This window comes from Pleurodeles waltl, chromosome 10 (genome assembly GCF_031143425.1).
Source record: "Pleurodeles waltl isolate 20211129_DDA chromosome 10, aPleWal1.hap1.20221129, whole genome shotgun sequence".
NCBI classification, from domain to species: Eukaryota; Metazoa; Chordata; class Amphibia; order Caudata; family Salamandridae; genus Pleurodeles; species Pleurodeles waltl.
The window spans coordinates 918910121-918933575 of record NC_090449.1 but is presented as its reverse complement, the minus strand read 5'-3'; the positions used below and the strand labels follow the sequence as shown (position 1 = coordinate 918933575).

The window sequence follows — 23455 nt, the reverse complement described above, 5'->3', positions numbered from 1 at the left end:
AATAAATAGTTTGTGTACAACGTCTGCAGAGAGACAAATTAATAACTGAAAAGCAATACAACTTCAAAAAATGCATAGCTGCACAACCTCTCATTCAGTGGTAGGTAGCTTAAAGAAGGGAATAGGCATACTTTTAATTAGACTTTGTGCATTGTGTGTTTATAGTGTATCCTTGTGGTACTGGCACACATTAAAATGCCAAAGATGCACACATATTGTTGGAGATTCCTCGACCTTTAATTGAGGGTTACTATTTCTTGCCTGAGATTCTGACTTCCTGTAAGACCTCATGCGTGCAGCATTTTCTGAATGTTAATGTATTAATTGTGCACTAGATCCAAGTACAGCCAGACTGAGACCCAGGTTTGTGAACTGGCCGTGTGTAGTCAAACGTGTAGCTTTATTCTCAAAGTGCACATTGATAAAGAGGTACTGGTCAGGGGCGTAGCTTGGTCAGTAAGATGGGAGGTATGAGCTTCATATTTCTCAACAATCACGCTGAATGTCTTGTTAACATACATTATCTGAGAAGAAGTATATGAGAGGGTGTTGGAAAATGGGTTATTGGTAGGGCAGGTAGGTACCTACACCTAGCAACAAGCCACAAACCTCCACGTAAGTACAGTTAGGTCTCAATAAATTAATCCCAGCTCTACCCTTGGTAGCTTGGCATCGAGCGTCAAGGCTTAACTTAGGAGACAAAGTGTAAAGCATTCAAATATCACACAACAGTAATTAAATAAAACACAGGAAACAGTTTAAAAATCCAAAACCAATTTATAAAAATAGCTTATATTTTTATCTTTAAAATGACACAAAAACGATTAAAATCGGTTCAGGGGAACCGGAGATATGAATTTTTAAAGTATTATTATTTTCTAGCGCATAGAAACAAAAAGCGCCAATCGGGTCATCTGGTTGCACCAGGACCGGGACAAAGTCAAACTTTCAGGCCGACCGCGATGGAGCCCTGCTCGGCTACAGGTCGCGGGAAGCCTCGGTTAAAAAGTTACCTTCTGACTTAGTCTTTATTTTGAAGTTTTTCTTCACCGGGACGAACCTGCCAGTTGGATCCGACCTCCTGGAGCCCTTGTCCGGATACGCGAAGTCGGTTTCCTCGGTGGTGATTTCTACCTTCGGACTTAGTCGTTTTTTCGAGATGAAAATCCTTCGACCGGGGTAAACCTGGATCTTGATCCGACGTCCGTGGAGCCCTTCTCGGATACGATGGCTGGAAGGTCCCGGTCAACTTTTTACGTTCGGACTTAGTCTATTTTTTGGATGTTTTTCTTTACCGGGACGAACCACGAAGTCAGGCCGGGTCGCGGTTGAGGCAAGCCGGCTAGAATTTCCGCGTCGGGTCGGTCACTTTATGGAGCTTTTTTCCAAAATTTCTCCAATCTTTTCCAAACTTCTGGGGCTTCACCCAGATGTTCTTTTAAGGTTCTTTTGGGGTCCACAGCTCACCCCAAGGGTCCAGAAGTTCTGTGATGGTCCTTGGGAAGTGCGGACTTCAACTCCCAGAGTGCACCTGGCGCAAACTCCTTTTTGGCCACTGGACAGTGGTCAGCTGGTCACTTTTTCAGGAGTTGTTGCAGGGGACTCTGGTTAGCAATTTTTCACCTGTAGCAAACAGGGAGTCCCTCCTTGAACCAGTGGAAGCCAGGCAAAGTCCTTCTTGTGGTGAAGCCCAAGTGTGCAGCTGGTGCAGTCTTTCTGAGTGCAGGGTCCAGGTGCAGGCCAGGGGTCCAGCAGGGCAGTCCTTCTTCTCCTTGTAGTTCTTTCTTCTTGAAATTTGGTGGGGATCTGAGGCGTGGGTGCAGGTCTGCCAGTTTTATCCTTGCTCCTGGGTGAAAAGCAGGGGGGCCCTGATCCTCCAATCAGGGACAGGGTCGTCCCCCTGTGATGACCACTTCCTGGGAAGTGTGGCAAAAATCCATCCCAGAAGGCAACAGTCTCTAAAAATCCAAAATGGATGAATCTGATTTTTAGAGGAGAGATCTGGCTGAGCCCACCCACTGGTGTGGCTAAAAATCATAAACACACCCCTCTCCTGCCCTCTCCTAATCTAATCAAGGGGGCACCTAGCTGTCTGGGTTTGCAGGATGTGGGGGTGTTGCTGGGTGCTGCAAATGTCCTTCTCTGCCTTTGAAGACCAGTTTGGCAGCCCTCCCCCTTCCTGCCTCACCATCTGCTGAGGGGAGATTCTCTCCCCCAAGCACATTCCTTTGTGTGAAGTCAGGCCACTTCACACCTCATTAAAGTAGCCTGGCAGAAGCTGCTGCAGGCTGGCCAATCAGAGCACAGCAGCGAAAACAATGCAGAGCTGAAATTGGCAACTTTTTAGGTAAAGTCTAAACTTTTTACCTGCACTAGTTATATTAAATCCAACAACTGGAAGTTGTGGGATTTATTATAACAATCAATATGATACCAAATTCTTGGTATGTAACATTTAAGGAGACTTTAAAATTTTAAATAAAGTCTGCCCATTCTAGCCTATGAAGGCCATTTACTTCAATGAGGGAAAAACGAATTTGGCTGTTTTTACCTCACCAGGGCTTATAAATCTATTTTTATAAAGTCCCTGCTTATAGTTACATGGCACCCAGCCCTAGGGGCACATAGGGCACACCTTAGGGGTGACTTATATGTAAAAATAAGGTAGTTTAAGACTTGGGAAGTACCTTTAATTCCAAAGTCGAATTTGCATATAACTTTAATTTAAAAGCAGCCAGCAAGGCAGGCTTGCTTTTAAAATGACACTGGGCACCTCAGCAATGCACCTAGGTGTGCACCACCTATGCTGTGGTCCCTAAACATACATGCCCTACCATATACTAGGGACTTATAGGTAGGTTAACTTAGCCAATTATAATTAGCCTAATTTGCATATCCATTTTACACAGAGCACAGGCCCTGGGACTGGTTAGCAGTACCCAGGGCACCATCAGAGTCAGGAAAACACCAGTATAAAGTGGAAAATGGGGGCAAAAAGTTAGGGGGCCTCTGCAATCAGCCCCAGTTTCTCACACAACCCCCCCCCAGCCCACACGCCCAGGAGACTCAGCCCAACCCTGGGAGAGTCTTCCTGGCTTGTTAGGCGAGGAAGACAGTGAAGAAAACTGGCTGTCCCTTTGCAGGGCCTACTCTGCCTTATATCCTCCTGTCAGGGTCACTCCCTCTGGGTAGTGAAGCCATCCCAACAGTAAAAGGACCCAACCCAAACTGAAACTTCCCTCTAGGGGGGTCTTCCTCCTCTCTCTCTGCCAACTTGGGTAGTGAGGTGCCCACCTCCCCTACTCCTAACTTTGCTAGGGCAAGACCTAGCTTACCCAAAGAGGTCACCCAACACTTGAGCAACCCCACCATGACCAACAGGGTCAGGGGGCCTACTTTGCTATTGGCCTTGGGGTCTGCCTCCCAGGCCAAGTACAGTGCTGCCAGGAAGGCTAGCACCCAGCAGAGGCTACTGACAGCTGTCAGTACCCAGAACCACACCCTAAGCTCTCCACTGACAGGTGGCTGAGCTGCTTTAGGGGCATCTTTGGGGTCCTGGCACCCCTCTTGCTGTCTAGAGTGGGGGGCTACCACCTCCTGTGGCAGACACCCTCCTTCCACTCTCCCTTCTGTCAGTGCAGGGGCAACACCTTGCATCTGGACAGCTGCCTGACTACTCAGGACTTCCTTGGGGTCAGGTGAGGCCTCACCAGTGCCAACTCTGGGCTCCCCCCCTACTGGGGCAGAAGGCCTTTGGCTCCCTGGAACTCTCTTTAAGAGTGGCCTACCCTTCCTTTTCTTCTTTCCTTTTCTTGGGGACCCCTGTCTCCTAACTGTAGGGACTGACTCCCCAGGACTTTGGGTTGGGGGGGCGCCCTGGGCGACCACCCCATCTGTGACCAGACTCACCTCTGGGAGGTCATTGCCCAGGATACAATCTAGGGGAAGGTCAGCACTGACTACCACCCTAATCCAGTCAAGGATACCCTCCCTCTCTAGGGGCACTATGGCTACAGGTTTGGAGGTGACCTCCCCTGTGGCTATCCTGACTTTCCTTGTCTTTCCTGGGACATACATGTCTGGGGTCACTAACCGGTCACTCACTACAGTGTGACTGGCACAGGTGTCTCTCAGGCCAGTGGTAGGGATCCCATTCACTTGAATGTGGTGGAAGTGCCTACTCCCACCCTCAGGGATCACCAGCTTACCATCTGGTCCTGTCTCCCAGCACAATGCTAGGAGGACTTCATCATCTGAGGAATCCTCCTCTATGGCTACACTGGACAGCCCAGTGCTAACCACTTTCTTTGGACAGGCTGCATCTCCTCTGAAGTGACCTGTCTGCTGACAGTCAAAGCAAGCCCTACTGTCCAAGAGCTTTTTTAACCCTGGGTCTCCCTGTCTCTGCATGTCAGAGTGGGAGTGGGATTTACTCTCCTCCTTCTTAGGGTTCTGGGGTACAGAGGGAGTCTCTGTGGTGGGCTTACCACCTCCCTCCTTAGGTTTTTGGGGACCTGTCCCCCCCTTCTTGGAGTCTCCCCCCTGGGACTTGACAACCACCCTGGTTCTCAACCACTCATCAGCTGCCTCCCCTAGCTCTCTAGGGTTGGTCAGCTTAGAGTCCACTAGATGCTGGCGTAACCTTTCTTGGATACAATTGGTCAAGATGTGCTCTCTCATGATCAGATTGTATAACCCCTCATAAGTATTAACTTTGTTGCCAATAATCCAGCCCTCTAGTGCCTTTAGTGAGGTGTCCACAAAGTCAACCCAAGACTGGGTACTGACCTTCTGGGTGTCCCTGAACTTCATTCTATATTGCTCTGGGGTCAGACCAAACTTCTTGACTAAGCACCTCTTCATACTAGGGTATGAATCTGCCTCCTCCCCCCTTAAGGTCAGAAGCCTATCCCTCCCTGAGTTGGGGACCAACTCCCACAAAAGGGAACCCCAGTATTGAGGCCTAACCCTTCTCATTTGGAGTGCCCTCTCAAAGGCCCCTAGCCACTTATCTATGTCATCCCCCTCTACATAAGCAGGAACCACCCCCTTGGGTAATCTGGGGCAAACTCCCCCACCCATGGACACCTCAGCTTCTTTATCGCTGCTTCCATCTTTTTTTTCTTTGCTTGCCCACTTCTTTTTTTCTAGGGCAAGCTTATCTGCCTCCAAAGCTATGTAGGCTAGCTGGGCTTCCAGCTCTCTTTCCCTGATGGATGGGTTCTCTCCTCCTGAAAGGACCCTCTTCCTACCACTAGCTTTGGGTCTGCCCCTAGTGACTGTATCCAGTGAGGACCGTTCCTCCTCTTCCTCACTTGGGGTCTGATGCCTTCCCTCCCCTGAGTGGTTAGAGTTAGCATCTTCCTCTTTTTCTTCCTCCTCTGGAGCTTCCTCTGTCTCTACCTCTTGGGCCTCAGCCCATGCTGTCAGGGATTTAATTAGGATTTCCTTCCTGAGATTAGTGGTTGCAGGCAACCCTCTCTCAACACACAACCCCCTAAGCTGGACTACTGTCAGTGTAGGTAGGCTAGCCAGATCAAGCTCCATGGTTCCCTAGTTTTGTGTCAACAAAAACTTTTTGCAAAAATTGGTAACAGGAATTTAGAAAAATTACAAAAATTCAATAATTGAAATTAATCCAAATTAATTAAAAAAAAAAATTAAAATTAAAAATTAAAAACAATTTTTGCACTAGGACAATTTAAAGGATTTTTAATTTGTTTTATCTAAAACTGTAACGTGATATTGAACACAAGTACAGGATCCCGTCGCTGCTTCCAATTATGTTGGAAAATGGGTTATTGGTAGGGCAGGTAGGTACCTACACCTAGCAACAAGCCACAAACCTCCACGTAAGTACAGTTAGGTCTCAATAAATTAATCCCAGCTCTACCCTTGGTAGCTTGGCATCGAGCGTCAAGGCTTAACTTAGGAGACAAAGTGTAAAGCATTCAAATATCACACAACAGTAATTAAATAAAACACAGGAAACAGTTTAAAAATCCAAAACCAATTTATAAAAATAGCTTATATTTTTATCTTTAAAATGACACAAAAACGATTAAAATCGGTTCAGGGGAACCGGAGATATGAATTTTTAAAGTATTATTATTTTCTAGCGCATAGAAACAAAAAGCGCCAATCGGGTCATCTGGTTGCACCAGGACCGGGACAAAGTCAAACTTTCAGGCCGACCGCGATGGAGCCCTGCTCGGCTACAGGTCGCGGGAAGCCTCGGTTAAAAAGTTACCTTCTGACTTAGTCTTTATTTTGAAGTTTTTCTTCACCGGGACGAACCTGCCAGTTGGATCCGACCTCCTGGAGCCCTTGTCCGGATACGCGAAGTCGGTTTCCTCGGTGGTGATTTCTACCTTCGGACTTAGTCGTTTTTTCGAGATGAAAATCCTTCGACCGGGGTAAACCTGGATCTTGATCCGACGTCCGTGGAGCCCTTCTCGGATACGATGGCTGGAAGGTCCCGGTCAACTTTTTACGTTCGGACTTAGTCTATTTTTTGGATGTTTTTCTTTACCGGGACGAACCACGAAGTCAGGCCGGGTCGCGGTTGAGGCAAGCCGGCTAGAATTTCCGCGTCGGGTCGGTCACTTTATGGAGCTTTTTTCCAAAATTTCTCCAATCTTTTCCAAACTTCTGGGGCTTCACCCAGATGTTCTTTTAAGGTTCTTTTGGGGTCCACAGCTCACCCCAAGGGTCCAGAAGTTCTGTGATGGTCCTTGGGAAGTGCGGACTTCAACTCCCAGAGTGCACCTGGCGCAAACTCCTTTTTGGCCACTGGACAGTGGTCAGCTGGTCACTTTTTCAGGAGTTGGTGCAGGGGACTCTGGTTAGCAATTTTTCACCTGTAGCAAACAGGGAGTCCCTCCTTGAACCAGTGGAAGCCAGGCAAAGTCCTTCTTGTGGTGAAGCCCAAGTGTGCAGCTGGTGCAGTCTTTCTGAGTGCAGGGTCCAGGTGCAGGCCAGGGGTCCAGCAGGGCAGTCCTTCTTCTCCTTGTAGTTCTTTCTTCTTGAAATTTGGTGGGGATCTGAGGCGTGGGTGCAGGTCTGCCAGTTTTATCCTTGCTCCTGGGTGAAAAGCAGGGGGGCCCTGATCCTCCAATCAGGGACAGGGTCGTCCCCCTGTGATGACCACTTCCTGGGAAGTGTGGCAAAAATCCATCCCAGAAGGCAACAGTCTCTAAAAATCCAAAATGGATGAATCTGATTTTTAGAGGAGAGATCTGGCTGAGCCCACCCACTGGTGTGGCTAAAAATCATAAACACACCCCTCTCCTGCCCTCTCCTAATCTAATCAAGGGGGCACCTAGCTGTCTGGGTTTGCAGGATGTGGGGGTGTTGCTGGGTGCTGCAAATGTCCTTCTCTGCCTTTGAAGACCAGTTTGGCAGCCCTCCCCCTTCCTGCCTCACCATCTGCTGAGGGGAGATTCTCTCCCCCAAGCACATTCCTTTGTGTGAAGTCAGGCCACTTCACACCTCATTAAAGTAGCCTGGCAGAAGCTGCTGCAGGCTGGCCAATCAGAGCACAGCAGCGAAAACAATGCAGAGCTGAAATTGGCAACTTTTTAGGTAAAGTCTAAACTTTTTACCTGCACTAGTTATATTAAATCCAACAACTGGAAGTTGTGGGATTTATTATAACAATCAATATGATACCAAATTCTTGGTATGTAACATTTAAGGAGACTTTAAAATTTTAAATAAAGTCTGCCCATTCTAGCCTATGAAGGCCATTTACTTCAATGAGGGAAAAACGAATTTGGCTGTTTTTACCTCACCAGGGCTTATAAATCTATTTTTATAAAGTCCCTGCTTATAGTTACATGGCACCCAGCCCTAGGGGCACATAGGGCACACCTTAGGGGTGACTTATATGTAAAAATAAGGTAGTTTAAGACTTTGGAAGTACCTTTAATTCCAAAGTCGAATTTGCATATAACTTTAATTTAAAAGCAGCCAGCAAGGCAGGCTTGCTTTTAAAATGACACTGGGCACCTCAGCAATGCACCTAGGTGTGCACCACCTATGCTGTGGTCCCTAAACATACATGCCCTTCCATATACTAGGGACTTATAGGTAGGTTAACTTAGCCAATTATAATTAGCCTAATTTGCATATCCATTTTACACAGAGCACAGGCCCTGGGACTGGTTAGCAGTACCCAGGGCACCATCAGAGTCAGGAAAACACCAGTATAAAGTGGAAAATGGGGGCAAAAAGTTAGGGGGCCTCTGCAATCAGCCCCAGTTTCTCACAGAGGGCTTATGGGGCAGTGGAAAGGGAGAAAGTGTGGGTTTCTAGTGGTATTTAAAGCAAAATATTTTGTAATTTTTTTTTTAAGATATACAGAACGGAGAGGAGGAGTTTATGTGTGTAAATATGCACGTGTGTCTGTTAGTCTGTGTGTGTATGTGAACATCCTAGGTGAAATCCAACAGGCATCTCACCATGCCTGACTGAAAACACCTGTTCCCAACTATTTACTACATAACACATTTATTAGGGCGTTAGAACACCCCAAACCTGCCAGCTTCCCACACCCCGTCCCCCCCGAATCTACACTAGTGTGAGCTGAAGCACTCAAAAAACTTTCTACATTGTATTTTTAAAATCAACAATAATTTGTGTTTTAGTATTCCAGTGTCTCCACGAGTCTGCACTGTACAAAGGAACACCTCTTCAGATGGTGGCTGATGTTTAACCACCTAAGCTGGAACTGCATTTATTAATTAAATTACACTCTCAACTCTTTGTTTTATATTTTGCAGCTTCAGACACTTTCGTCTGTTCAGCATAAAGACGAGACTGGGGTAACTCCCTACCAAGTTATTACCCTTTGGCAGCTACTTGCGTTAAGACGAACGTTTGGATTCTAGCGTGGGAAAAATCCTCCTTTCCACAGAGCTTCTCCACTAGTCATGTGCTCGAAGAGGGCTGTTGGTGACCAAGGGAGATCGATCAGTTTATATATTGCTCATTGGGAACATCATAAGTATATTGGCAAAAAAAGAGCACAGGTCATAAAATGTAAATTTTGTAGTTGTGTGGAAAACTGATCAAGGTCGTTTATATCCATTTTTGATGCTTGTTTAATGGAGATGGAGAAAACAGATTATTTCTATAAACATTTTTGCGCCTGGGCAAAAGGAAGAAAGTGGATTGTGAAACAATTAACAAATATGTAGAAAACTTCGAGTATTGCGTCACATATGTGAAATAATATTAGCAATCAGGCACTGATCCATGAAGAACATTTTTTTAAACAAATTAGCAATCTGATCTTGCTCCGTTTGTGCCTCTGAGGTCATAAATCAAGGAACACACCCGTTTTCCCTCAGCCTTAGGACTATCTTTTACATTTGGAAAGCAGAGCTAATTATTTTTCTTCATTTCTTGTTATGTAAACTTGATTGTACAAAATACATTTGGCAGATTTAGTTCTCTCCAGTTTAACCTTAGCTTGGACGAAACCTGTGTACCCATTCCTCAATAGACAAACATGGTGCTGTATGTACTACAATAGTTTTTTAATTAATCCACGGAGAATGAGGTTGAAAACCACAGGAAGTTAGCAAAGACCTGTGTTGTATTCTAGAGGAGGTTTTGCAAATGAATGTTTACAATTCTAGACAAGTATCTCGAATTATCTAGGTCACGGTGCAATAAAAAGAGTGCAGGTTCCAGTCCAGAGGAAGACAATGATTGATTACCAATGAGGAATGACTGTTGCCAAAGGGACAATAGGAAGGAACTCTCAACTCTGTTCTGGGTAAACCAGAGGAGAACTCATAGAAGTTCAGAAATAAAAGACCTTAGTACTGTGTCCAGGAAAATAAGAGTTGACCATTAGCGTCTCATATGTGGCTATATAAATATTATGCTGGACTTAGTCAGTTGGATGCATCTTCAAAAGCAAAGCTAAACGTTTAAACCTCTTCAACTCATTATAAACTCTCACACAGGATACCAAATATAAGGCAATGAAAAGTACTCAGGGGTGTATGATTTTTATCTCTGCAACCCAACAAAATGGACTAGTCTGTTTTTGACTGCAGAAGTCACAACCTTGTCAGTCGTTTACAACCCTCCTACTAGCCAGAGATTTTTTTAATCTCTGCAAATATTATTCACTGTGAGTGCAAAAGAGTTTAAGAACCATCTATGGCTCTGGGACCCCAAAATCAATTTATACCTAACACACACGATCTGTTGCCCACAGTATTGCCTAAGAGCTGTGTCGTGAATAAAGGAAAGCCGTTTGACCCTTTGGTGCTCATGTTGATAGCCCCAACCTTAATCCTGAACACCAAAGATTAGTGAATGCAAGGTGACAATCAGGCACTAGCTAAAGCATAGCCACGTCACTCTGTCATTTAAGTGCAGTACAACCGGACTGACACACCTATTTAATTTCAATATGAAACCTAAAAACTGGGATTCTGATGAACGGAACAGTCATGCAAATATGATTATCAAGAACTTCTAAGGTACTTGAGATGTGTGAGAATTTTCTGCAAAAATGGGGAAGCTATCTAGGTACTTCTGAGTACTAAATGCATGTTACAGCTTTTTGGTAAATGGTGTGAAACGTGAAACGTCCATTGAGACATAAACCCCCCAAAATATGGGACACAAATGGTGATGGAGGCATGACTGCTTCAAAACTGGGCAAGTAAAATAGCAAATAGTTCTTATGAAACCCCTGCACAATTTCAACAATTTCTAAAGTTTACTGTTGTTCAACAGGATTCCCTAACATCAATGATGCCCCTTAAAGTGAACACAGTGAGACCTTCTCTTTCTCTGTGCCATTTAAAGTTAAACCCCTTACATTGTTTTGTATCAAATTATTTCACTCAACATTTCAGAGCAGTACCTTTATTATCGGTTTGATTGCCCTTTAATTCAGGATCAGTTGTCTTCTCGACCTGCAAATCTGGTTAAAGGTTTACAGGCTTGACTCTTAACTTCCCAAAATTCTTAGTAAATGAATTGTCTTGCCAGACGATCTACCGGTGTTTCGAGTTGCACACACTTCTCCAGTTTGGCTCTGGGTAATACCACTTGTTTCTCTTGTTTTCTCTCTGGAAGACTGCAGCGCTCCTTTCGTACTGCTCTGACAGAACAGCTTTCTGTGACTTCAATGATCCTCAGTGCAATGTGCAAAGACTAAACGGAAAAGCCTGACATTAACCACAGTGCAGAGACGATTCACAGTGTCTAACCATTTAAGCTTTTTCAGTCACTGAAACCAATCAGGATTACAGGACATATGAAGAATAAAAACAAAGTTTTATAAATTAAGTTGTGTTGCTGTGTGGTCAAACGTTTGTTCACTGTCAAGTCTCAAAGACTTCACAAGCTCAAATCAAGATGATCTGAATATCTTGGGATATTGCAAATATATTGCGTGTGTCGTGTGCACAGCCGAGAGTGTGGCACTCCAGAAAAATGACAAGGATGAAATGACCAGGATGACTAGAAGATGACCAGGCTGAAGCCTTCCTAGAGTCTGCATGCTGACGACTGAAGCCTTTCGTTATGTTGGTGATTATGTTAAATATATTTAGAGGATGGTTAGATCAATTTTATTTTTTCTTCCTATATTTATCACGATTTACTACTATCACACATTTTCGGACTGCACTATAACTTTATCATCAATGCCAGCTTCCCCAACCACCTGTAATAGAATTAAGTCTTGGTCTCGACCTCCGCTACCTAAGCCTGTGTAAGAAGTACTTTAAAAATATTTTTGCCCTCACACTTTTTTGTGAATTACTGCATTAGAATGTTTCACAACCTTATTTAAAGTAATTTGTTTCTTGATCTTCTCTGTTCGTATTCTACCTGCTAACTGGTTCAATATTATTAGAACGATTTTGCTGAACCTAGTGGAAAAGACATTTCAAACTAATGACACTGGGCCCCATATTAATGAGGCCCTTGTGCTGTTGTTGCGCCACCTTTTGTGACGTAGTGGCAAAGCAAACCACTAAATCATATTTATGAAGTCAACTAAATCCACTTGGCGTGGCTTTGAACAGCCTCATAAATATGGAGTAAGGCAAGGCAGCGCAAATCTCTGTTTGCCTTACTCTGCATTAGGGAGGCATTCCATGGGCGTTGCAATGGTTGTGCCCAAACAATACCCATGGCTTTCGATGCATCCCCAGATTTACAAGACCTTGTAAACCTGGTGTTAGAAATGGGGGCTGGCAGTCAGGTTACTCCCTATCCAAGCAAGGAACCTCACTCTAGTCAGGGCAACAGAGAAACACACCTGATTAACCCCCAATTACCCCCTTGGTAGCTTGGCACAAGCAAAAAGGCTTATCCCTGAAGCAATGTGTGAAGTATTTGTACCAACACACACAGTAATGCAGTAAGAACGCTACAAAATGGACACCACACCAGTCTAGAAAGATAGGGAATATTTATCTAAATCAAACAAGACCAAAATAACAAAAATCCAACATACACAAGTCAAGATATGAATTTTCAAAGGAATAAGAATCTTACTCCATAGAAAACAATGAAAACGTTGTTTTTAAACAAAGTTCTTGGTTGGCATCAAAAATAAAGGCGCAAGGGTGAGCGTACGTCAGGAAAATTAAGTGATGAGTCAATTCCTTACTCGCAAGGGACACCACGCATCATTTCTTCTCCGGTCGTGTTGGCGATGCGTCGCTTTTCTCTCCTGCAAGAGAGCAATGTGTCAATTTTCAGATAGGGCACCTAGGATCCATGAGGTTCACAATGATTTTGACTCCCATAGACAATGCTTGAGAAATCCGGTCACACGGTGTTAGAACACCATGTTGCGTGTGGTTTGCATCATTATCAGCAGCCGCAAGCGGGTTTTGCAGTGTTTCTCCTGCAGCGATGCATTGATCTCCCAGCAGTGATGCAGGTGGAGCATTGTTTTTTGCTGCAAAGTGGGTGGCGCGTCATTTTTCAGCCGCGCCGCAGATGGTGCATCAAAAATTTCCCTTGGAGCCCAAAGCCCATGGAGATTCTTCTCAAGCAGGAAAGCACAACAAAGTACAGTCTTTGTCCTCTCTCAGGAAGAAGCAGCAACTGCAGGCCAACCCAGCAAAGCACAGTTACAGGCAAGGAAGCAGCACTCGTCCTCCAGCTCTTCAGCTCTTCTCCTTGGCAGAGGTTCCTCTTGATTGCAGAAGTAATCTACAAATCTGGGGTTTTGGGTCCATTACTTATACCTCTTTCTGCCTTTAAAGTAGGCAAACTTCAAAGGAAAGTCTCTGTTGTTCACAGGATCCTGCCCTGCCCAGGCCTGGACCCAGACACACATCAGGGAGTTGGAGACTGCATTGTGTGAAGGTAGGCACAGCCCATTCAGGTGTAAGTAACCACTCCTCCTACCACTCTAGCTCAGATGGCCCATCAGGAAACGCAGAATACACCCCAGCCTCACTGTTTAGAGGGGATTCACAAACAGCCCAACTGTCAGTCTGACCCAGACAGGGAATCTACAAAAAGGCAGAGTCACAGAACGGTTTAAGCAAGGTAATGCTCACTTTCTAAAAGTTGCATTTCCAAAATGACAATTTAAAAAACAACTTTTTTAAAAGATGTATTTTTAAATTGCAAATTCAGAGATACCAAACTCCAAATTTCTATTGACTCCCAAAGGGAAATTGCACTTAAAGTTACTTAAAGGCAGCCCCCATGTTAACCTATGAGAGAGCTAGACCTTACAACAGTGAAAAACAAATTTGGCAGTATTTCACTGTTAGGACATGTAAAGCACATCAATACATGTCCCACCTTTAATATACACTGCACCCTACCCATTGGGCTACCTAGGGTCTACCTTAGGGGTGCCTTACATGTATAAAAAGGGAAGGTTCGGGTCTGGCAAGTGGGTACACTTGCCAAGCTGAATAGACAGTTTAAAACTGCACACAAAGACACTGCAGTGGCAGGTCTGAGCCATGTTTACAGGGCTACTTATGTGGATGGCACAACCAGTGCTGCATGCCCACTAGTAGCATTTAATTTAGAGGGCCTGGACATCTCAAGTGCACTTTACTAGGTTCTTACAAGTAAATCAAATATGCCGATCAGGGATAAGCTAATTACACATACATTTTACACAGGGAGCACTTGCACTTTAGCACACACTCAACACATGGGAAGCAGAGGCAAAAACAAAAGGGGAGACCACGCCAAAAGATGCCAGGTCTAACACCTGGAAATCCCCAAAACCATAGGCCTCCCCAGGAGATGTGCAACAAGGAGAAATATCACTGTTTCTCCTTGTTTATTTTCCTCTTTCTATGTGTGCTGCATTCTGCCACACACATAGAAAGAGGAAAAAGCCTCCCAGCATTGTTTTTGTGCAGGAAGCTGTCCCTTCCTGCACACAAAAACAATCCTGCATACAATGAAGGCACTTTTGCACCATGGTGAAACGTGTCTATGTTGGTGCTACACTGCCAAAATGGCACCAGTGCAGAGGGAAAGGACAGGAATGTGCCTTATGCCATAGATAATGGTGCATTCCTGCCCTTTCCCTTTGATGCAGGACAGCGCGGCAAAGTGACGCCGCAATATCCTGTGCCAAAATCTCGTAAATTCAGGCCTAGGATTTTTCTGAAATAAAAGCCCCTTTCCTGGGACATAAATTAAACTTTCAGGAACTTGTACAAAGAGAGGTTCCACTACAACTATCATCACAAGATACAAGGAATTTAGTTAATCCTCAGAGCTTGGATGCTGTGAATAGAAACATATGCATAGAGGGCACCAGTAGCTAATCAATAGTTTACCCACCTCCAAAACCCTTTTCAAAGCCAACATTGCGGTGTCTTCACTCTGAAATATCAGTCTGATGACCTAGAGTGGTAGAAACATGGAAATAAAGAGAAGATTCTGTGCAGAGAAGAGAGTATAGCTGAACCTAGAAAAAGGTCAAGAAGAGGGACTCCTTAGGAAAGTTAAGAAGTGATACAAATGCACACCCCTTAGAACGGCCAGATTTATGGAAAAGTGGTGCAAAATTGGCAGCGCAGTGCTGGTTCACTTTAGAAACTTAGGGATATTTAAGGGAATACGGCGCACCCCTGTGTTGTCCCCTGCACTGGGCTAAATTCAGATGCTAGCGCCAACGGAGGCATCCTTGCGCCATCATGCAAGGATGTCTGCTTTGAGGGGTGTGATTATTTATGTGCGGGAAGCTGCAGAATGGAGCACGCATATAAAAAGCAAAAGAACAAGGAGGAACACTTTAGGGAAGAATAAAAGTTTTCCTCCTCATTACGCCCTAGGTGGCATTGGATTTTGGCGCTGCCTCAGGTTTATGAAATTTCAGAAATCCGAGGCAGTGTTGAAATGCAATGGGTGTTGTGCACGCCCACAGCAACACCCATTGCACACCCCTTTCACGCACAGTGCTGTGTGGGAAGAGGCTGTATTTAAAAGGTGACGCCACCCTGTAAATACGTCACAGTGCTTATCGCCACAGGAGCATAACAAAAAGTGACTCTCCTGTGGCGCTAGGGGCCTATAAATATGCGCCCTAGTCTGTAAGATCTGATGTCAGTTGTAAGCTGCAGGTAGTAATATCAACTATAAACGCATTCTGGGTTATTCTCAGTGGTGAACGGAGAAGAAACAGGACTGCTTGTCCAAGAACGTGTTTATGTTTGCCAAGAGAGCTTATGGGTATTGTCCCAGAAGAAATCTGTTGTTTTCAATTTTCCATATTTAGTCATTATAAAATGACAAGAAATATGTTTCAGCTTACACGGCTGACACTTCAAACAGATGGGATTAGTTTTTATGCCAATAAAGTCACCTGGTCATTAGCCTGACACATTATGTGGTGCTAACTATTGCGTCTTATTGGATAACAAAAAATCCCAGATTTACTCAGGATTTGTGTCAGTGCAAAGTGTTGCAAAGTGACACAAGGCATTGCAAAGTCTCACTACACAGTATTTATTATCAATTGTAAAAGGTGTTTCACACTGAAAAGGTGCTCTTTTCTCATAGCAAAAACACATATGCAGGGGTTTCTGTCACTTGCATCAAGGGAGCATTACTGGGGTGGATCAGCACAAATTAAAAAATGTGTTGATGCAAAGCCAAATTTATTAATATAGCTGGGCCAGTCTTTTCACCAAACATGAACACCTTTTTGAAGCATACATTATCAAAGGTATATATATATATATATATATATATATGTATATTTTTCATATAGACCACACATTGCATGTGTGCTGTAGTGTTGAGCACACATCCAATGCTTGGGATTTTTTTTAGTTTTTCTAAAATGGTAGATTTTATGTTTATGAGATTAGAGCACTGGCCAGATATGACTTTAGAATTCACTGGAGGGTTACAAATGCCACCACGCCTTAAACGTTGTGTTTAGGATGCCCGGTGTAAGATAGGTGTTGACAATCTTTCAGGTGACCATCTTGCCAGTGATCAAGTGTTTGCATCTAGACAGATCTAAGATACAAGAAAGCACCCAATTCAGTGCCCTTATCAGTCTACATAGCAGTAGTTAGAGACCCATTTAGCATTAGACACGTATAGATATTGTTGGTGATATTTTAACTTGTTTTCTTTCATATTTTTAAGTTTAGGAAATTGAAGGTGTAACATAAGCACTTAGGTAAAATAGGAACTTCCATGCAACAGAATGAGAGTTTGAGTTTTTAGAACAATAACACTCAGGATTCCAATACATTTGCAGCCAAACTTATTTTTTTTATGAATGTGATGTCATAGTCTCAACACTTTACTCTCCTCTATGAGTTTGGTAATTCTGTCATTTTTAGCAGTATATTTGATACACATTTGCTCCTTTTGGAAAAAGAAAGACCATTTGGCAGGACTCTCTTAATCATGTTATGATTATCTGGCCCTTTTTTGAATATTATGCCATACTTCTCTATGACCAAGGCCTGCATACGTGTAGTTGAGCAGATGTTTTCTATGTGCACGAAAAGAGGACATGGAAGTTCCTTCTAATAACAACCTGGCAAGAATGTCCAAAAAGTTAGTTCTTACATTGGGTGTCCAGGAACAGTTTTAAGGTAACAAACTGCCTAGTTGCATGAAATTGAAATGAATCACAAACATTTGCTTGTTGTTAAAAAGGGTTCTGTAGCATTTATGGGGGGAGATTTCTTTTGAACATACTATTTTGTGTGAGCATTTTCCACCCTAAAAACCTTTGTGTGAGTGATTTTTTTTGCAGGAAACAATTTACACCCACTGCAAACTTAGTTTGCAAATCTTAGCAAAGATTTAAAAAAGTTGTTTCATCAAGTTAATTTTTTTTTACAAATAACCATAGTTTTCATCTGGATCGAGGACCTTGAAACTGAAATGTTTTTGTCATTGCATTCAGTATTTTAAATACTCTTGTTTAGGCCTTTGTCTCCCATAGAATTTCTGCGAAGCTTTATTTTAGTCGCAAGGGATTTTTATTAGGTAAACATCAAATATGATTGGTTGTAGGGTATATGCTACATTCCTAGTTGTTCCACAACACAGGTGATCTACTCCTAAGGTTAACCTTTAAAAAAAAAAAATATATTATTAAATATTATACACATATGCGAGAGAAGCTCTCTGTATACAGAAAATAACTCTAATGTCGTCCCAAAGAGACATACAAATTCCACATATATTTAAAGGATGTTGTGCAGATGAAAAGATACACACAAGTAGGTTGTAGTCCCAGGGCTGAGAAAATACATGAAATAACAGGCAAGCACTAAAATCACATTTACTAAAATTGTGTAGTCAATACAATATATTAACACGCAACAAATAAAACAGTGCTTGGGCACATTACCACATTAGTAAATGACCCAAAAAATCTAAACACAACATATACCTTCTATAATTGTGTGCATTAAACCATCAAGCAAAAGTATTTTAGATTAATTCATAATTCACATAGACATCTTCTGTTACAATCACATTAATGTACAGACACTTAACATCCTTCAGTACTCACATTTGTGAAATTGTGATATTTGAATGTAAACATATAAAGGGATGACCATAAACAGTTAACAATAATATTCTAGATGATTCAACAATAAAAATTATGATTTTTATCTTTTTCCCCAAAAACGTAAATTGGCACTCGCCAGTGATTATTATTTAAGCTGTCTATGAAGTTTGTGATCACAGCACATTTAGATCTATTGGTTGGAAAAAAAACATATTTTATTCTAGCAGACCGACAATCCTAACACATCAAATGAGTGTTCAGAATACTGGCCTTATCTAACCATCATTTTCCAAAAAATCCATTATTTTCTCCCATCAACTTTAAGAATTTGTAGAGGTATGCATTGTCTAGTATTCTCCACTTAATAACTATCATCAAATAATTTATATTGATAATATAGTGAAAAATATGAGAAATATTTATAGCATTCTAATAATTTTTGTAGACCTAAAAACATTTTGTGTTGAAGTAAATTTATTTCCAAATATATTGAGTGGTAGCACAGTCAAGGTATATTGATAGGATACAGAGGTGTATCTAATTCTTGACCCAATACAGGAGTCATGTATTATAACAAACTAAGCATATTGAGAGAGAAAGGCATCCTCCAGTTATCATAAGAAAAAGAAAAGTCATGTAGACTATATCAGCCCCTTGTACATAATGTTTGGCAAAACAAAAATCAACCAAAATAGTTCACGATTAATATGTTGTCCAAACATATTTCAGATCAAAACTGAATAATAAACACAAACAAACCAGCATTCACATAGGTACTTCTTAGAAATTGGGTCTCTAGTTGGCAGCCGCCTGCACCCTATCCAAGTAGGGACCACAATCCTTGTCAGGGCAAGTTAAAATCCACAACCCAACTTAACTTTGTGCTCATCCTCTGGTAACTTGGTATAGCGTAGGCAGGCTTAACTTGAAAGGTAATTTGTAAAGTATTTGTTCAACACACACACACAGTAATAACAGAAGATACACCACAAAAAGACTCCACACAGGTGTAGAAAAATATAGCTAGTTTCTATGCATAGAACAAGATGAGAATGTCAGAAATCCAATTAATTATTAACGACTTAAACCATTATTGGATAAAGCGATGGTGGTGGGGACTCCTCAGCATGAGTGCGTGATGTCTGTTCAGACTACAGTAATGTCCGGGGAGCATTCTTCTTGAAGAACTGCTGAGTGTTAGGTAGGTTTTTCCCCAGTGCGGTCAAAAGGAAACAAGTGGGGATTGCAGGGAAACACCCTCTCCCTTTGGAAATAGGTGTTACAGGGATGGGAGGGATATCCTCCCAGAGCCTCTGGAAGTGCTTTGAAGGGCACAAATAGTGCCCTCCTTGCATAAATCAGTTTACACTGGTTCAGGGACCCCCAGTCTCTGCTCTGGCACGTAACTGGAAAAAGGAAAGGGGAGTGACCACTCTCCTGTCCATCACCACCCCAGAGGTGGTGCCCAGAGCTCCTCCAGAGTGTCCCTGGGTTTTGCCATCAAGGTGTTGGGATACTCTGGGAGCATCTGAGTGGCCAGTGCCAGCAGGTGACGTCAGAGACCCCTACTGGTAGGTCGATGCCTGATAAGGTAGCCAAATCCCCCTCTCAGGGCTATTTAGGGTCTCTCCCCTGGGTGTGTCTTTAGATTCAGATTGCAAGACTCCAGTAGAAATCCTCTGCATCCTCTGCTTCACCTTCTACTGTCAGAACAACTGCAGAACTGCTCCAGCAACTCTACAACTTTCAACAAAGTATCCAAGATGAGTACTACAACTCTGTAACTCTAGCTCCTGCCTGCAACTGCAACAGTTTCCAGGTTGCACATCCTCAGAAGCCTCCCTGTCTTCAGCCTTTACTGGAAGAATTGAAGGAATCTCCAGTGAAGTGATGGAGTCACTTCCCTTCTTCTGCAGGCACCTCTCTGCAGCGACAATCGGTACTCTGGGCCCCCTCTCCTGATGTCGAACATGGTCCCTGGAACACAGGTGGTGGACTGAAGTGACTCTGCCTGTCCAAAGGTCCAGCTGTCCAAATTTGGTGGAGGTAGGAGCTTGCCTCCCTGTGCCAGACAGTACCCCTGTGCACCACATGTTTTGCAGCTCCTAGGGCTTCTGTGCGCTTCTCCAAGACATCCTTTGTGCACAGCCTAGGCAAGGGCCCCAGCACTCCATCCTGCAACGCACAGCTCCCTGAGTTGTTCTCTGGCGGCGTGGGATCCGTTTGTGTAGTGCTGCGACAACCGCCATTTGCAACTCCTTTTTCCCCGTGTTTTGAGACTCATGTGGGTACTGCCTGGTCTTCTGAGGGATCTCCGAAGCGCTGAGAGCCCCCTCTGTCTCCTCATCCCAAGTTGAGACCTCCACGTCCCTCCTGGGCCCGGGCAGCACCTTTTCCCACCAAACACGTTTCTTGCATGAGCCAAGGGTTGTTGGCAGAATCCTGCGATGAAAACAAGCCTGCATTCTTCTACTCAATGTGGGACATCTCCTGCACCAAGCAGGACTTTGCAGCTGTCTTCTTTGGTGCATTTGTGACTTTTTTCTTCTAACTGGAAAGTTCACTTTTGCACCTTCATCCGGGTTAGCAGGGGCTCCTGTTATTCCTGGACTCTTCAGTGACTCTTGGACTTGGTCTCCTCTCTCCACAGGTCTTCAGACCCAGGAATCCATAGTTGGTGTCTTGCAATCTTGCTTGATTTTTGCATTATTCTTTATCATGACTCCTAGCGTGTTTTTAGGAAACTTAATGTACTTTACTCCTGCTTTCATGGGCTCTGGGTGGGGTATTTTATTTGCCTTTGGTGTTTTCTTACACTCCCAGAGCTCCTCTACCCACTACTCTTGCCTAAGTGGGAAACCGGCATTCAACATTCGCATTCCATTATTTTAGTGTAAGGTTTGTGTTCCTCCTAGGCCCATTGTAACCTATTGTGTTTTTCACTGTTTACACTATTTTGTGACTGTTTACTTATCTGATTTTGGTTACTATTGTATATTTTGTGTATAATACATTTCTCCTAAGGGAGTATAGCCTCTAAGATATATTTGGCTTTGTGTCACAAAAATAAAGTAGCTTTATTTTTGGTAACACTGAGTATTGTCTTTCATGTGTTGGAGTACTGTGTGACTACAGTGGTATTGCAGGAACTTTGCATGTCTTCTAGTTCAGCCTTGGCTGCTCTTCCTACAGCTACCTCTAGACAGCCTGGCATCTAGACACTGCCTACATTTCACTAATAAGGGATAACTGGACCTGGTATAAGGTGTAAGTACCTTGGGTACCCACCACAAACCAGGCCACCCTCCTACAAGCTGCCTTTACTCCAGCAGCGTTTCCTTGAGTCCAGAAGTGAACTGATTTTAGCGGATCAGAGACCCAGTACTTATACTAGAAAATCCCTTTGATGTGGAGGATGACTTCAAAATGTTTCTGTGAATTGCACAAGTCCCTCTTTCAGCTCAACCCCGACTCCAGACAATCAGTGGGAGGTAATCAGCCCCTTTGTGAGGGGACTGGTCATTACCCTTTGAGGTGCCCATCAGTATGCACATGAATGCAAATAAGTGTCCTGTGTTGTGGGTGTCTGAAGGGAATGCACAAGTGTAACTGTCACCTAGCCCAAGCCAGACGTGTATTGGTGGTGGGCTGTAGGCACACAATGCACTGAGAGCAGAGAGATGACTACTTTCTAAAAGTGGCATTTCTAAAATAGTGATAATAAACCTGCCTTTACCATTAGACAGGATTTATTATTACCACTCCAATGGTACTAAACATGATGCAGATCAGGAATTACAGCTTAAAAGTATGATAAGGAATTCCCAATGCTGGCCTATGAGAGTGACAGGTGTTACAGGAATGAAAAATGACTTTGGGAGTTTTTCATTACCAGGACGTAAAACACTTAAAAGTGCATGTACATGCTACCTAGCCCTATGGGGTGCATGGGCCTACTTTAGTGGTGACCTATATGTAAGAAAAGGGGAGTTTCAGCCTTGGCAAGGGGTTTAAATGATAAGTTGGGGCATTGAGACTGCACCCACAGGTAGTGCAGTGGCAGGCCTGAGACATGTTCACAGGACTACTTAAGTGAGCTGCACAAACTAATACACTAGTAGCTACTAGTAGCATTCAATTTACAGGCCCTGGGTATATGGTATCCCACTTTACATGGGACTTACATGTAAACTAAATATGCCAATTTTGGATACACCAATTTTATTACATTTTGAGGGGAGAAGCACAAGCACGTTAGCACTGGTTAGCAGTGGTAAAGTGCTGAGTCCTAAGGTCAGTTGAAAGATACAGCAACAAAACAGGAGGTAACGGCAAAAGGTCTGAGGGAAGACTACCCTAAGAATGCCAGGTCTAACAGTTCTCAACACGGACATTGGACACTGTTCAGCAATTTGGAATGGCTCACTCACACGTTAAATTTCATTCCAAGTGAAGGAGGTTTAAGTATTGCAAACATCACATGTATCAAAAAACAGGTCACTGTCCAAATATACTCAATAGCAGGACTAATCAAAGATCTAAAGTTCAGACATGGCATCATTAAAGGAAATGTGATGACAAATTTGACATGGGTCAGCCATTTTAGGACGGAAAACTCCCAAACTGACATTCCAAGTGAAAAAAATTCAGAAATCACAAACATCATATGTATCAAGGAAGAGGCGCACTGTCCAAATATACACAATAACAAGACTAATCAATGATCTGAGTGTTATACATAGCATCATAATAGGAAAAGATATAACAAATCTATAACATCCAGATTGATAAACTCTCTGGAAGCTTTGAAAAGAAGGTTATTCAGCCATCTTAAAACAGGTCATAAACAATTCACCATGTGTCTGGACGTAGGAGGACAACAGGGGCAGCGATATGCCTCCTTCCATTCCACCGAGGTGATCTTTTATAGTCATTTTGAAGAGAAATGTCCCCTACCTGAAAGTATTTACATGTTTGCAAAATCTGGAAATAAAAGGTAAAGCTGCATTTCCCACTATTTGTACCTTTGTTCTCTCTCATCAAGCAAAAAAAGCAAGAAAAAGGTTTGAGGTATTAGTTGTAGTGGTAGAAATTAATCTTAACAAGACAATGTTGTAAAATTCCAAGATGTTATATCTTGCTGACTTTTGAATCGGAGGGTTATTGTGGCTCTTCAAAGGCACTGAATTCAACATTAAAAGGTTTGAGGGGTGAGCTGTCAATCAATAATTGCTCATATACAGTTCAGTAGTTAATATGAAAATTAATATTATGATCAGTATTTAGCCTTGGTTGAAGCAATAGCACATTCTGGGTTCTGTTGGATCCTTCCAGCACAATGGTGGGCATACTGCACCTCATCCAAGGTGACTGGATCCCACCTTCCACTACCCTTCAATTGGCCCACCCAGGAGATGGCAATTGGCACAGTCT

At 43.2% G+C, this 23455-nt stretch overlaps 1 protein-coding gene across 2 annotated transcripts in view; it reads left to right on the top strand.

Annotated features, from left to right (window-relative positions):
• Positions 1 to 23455, top strand: part of ITGB8 (integrin subunit beta 8) — a 298148-nt gene that overhangs the window by 226774 nt on the left and 47919 nt on the right. The window lies entirely within an intron of this gene.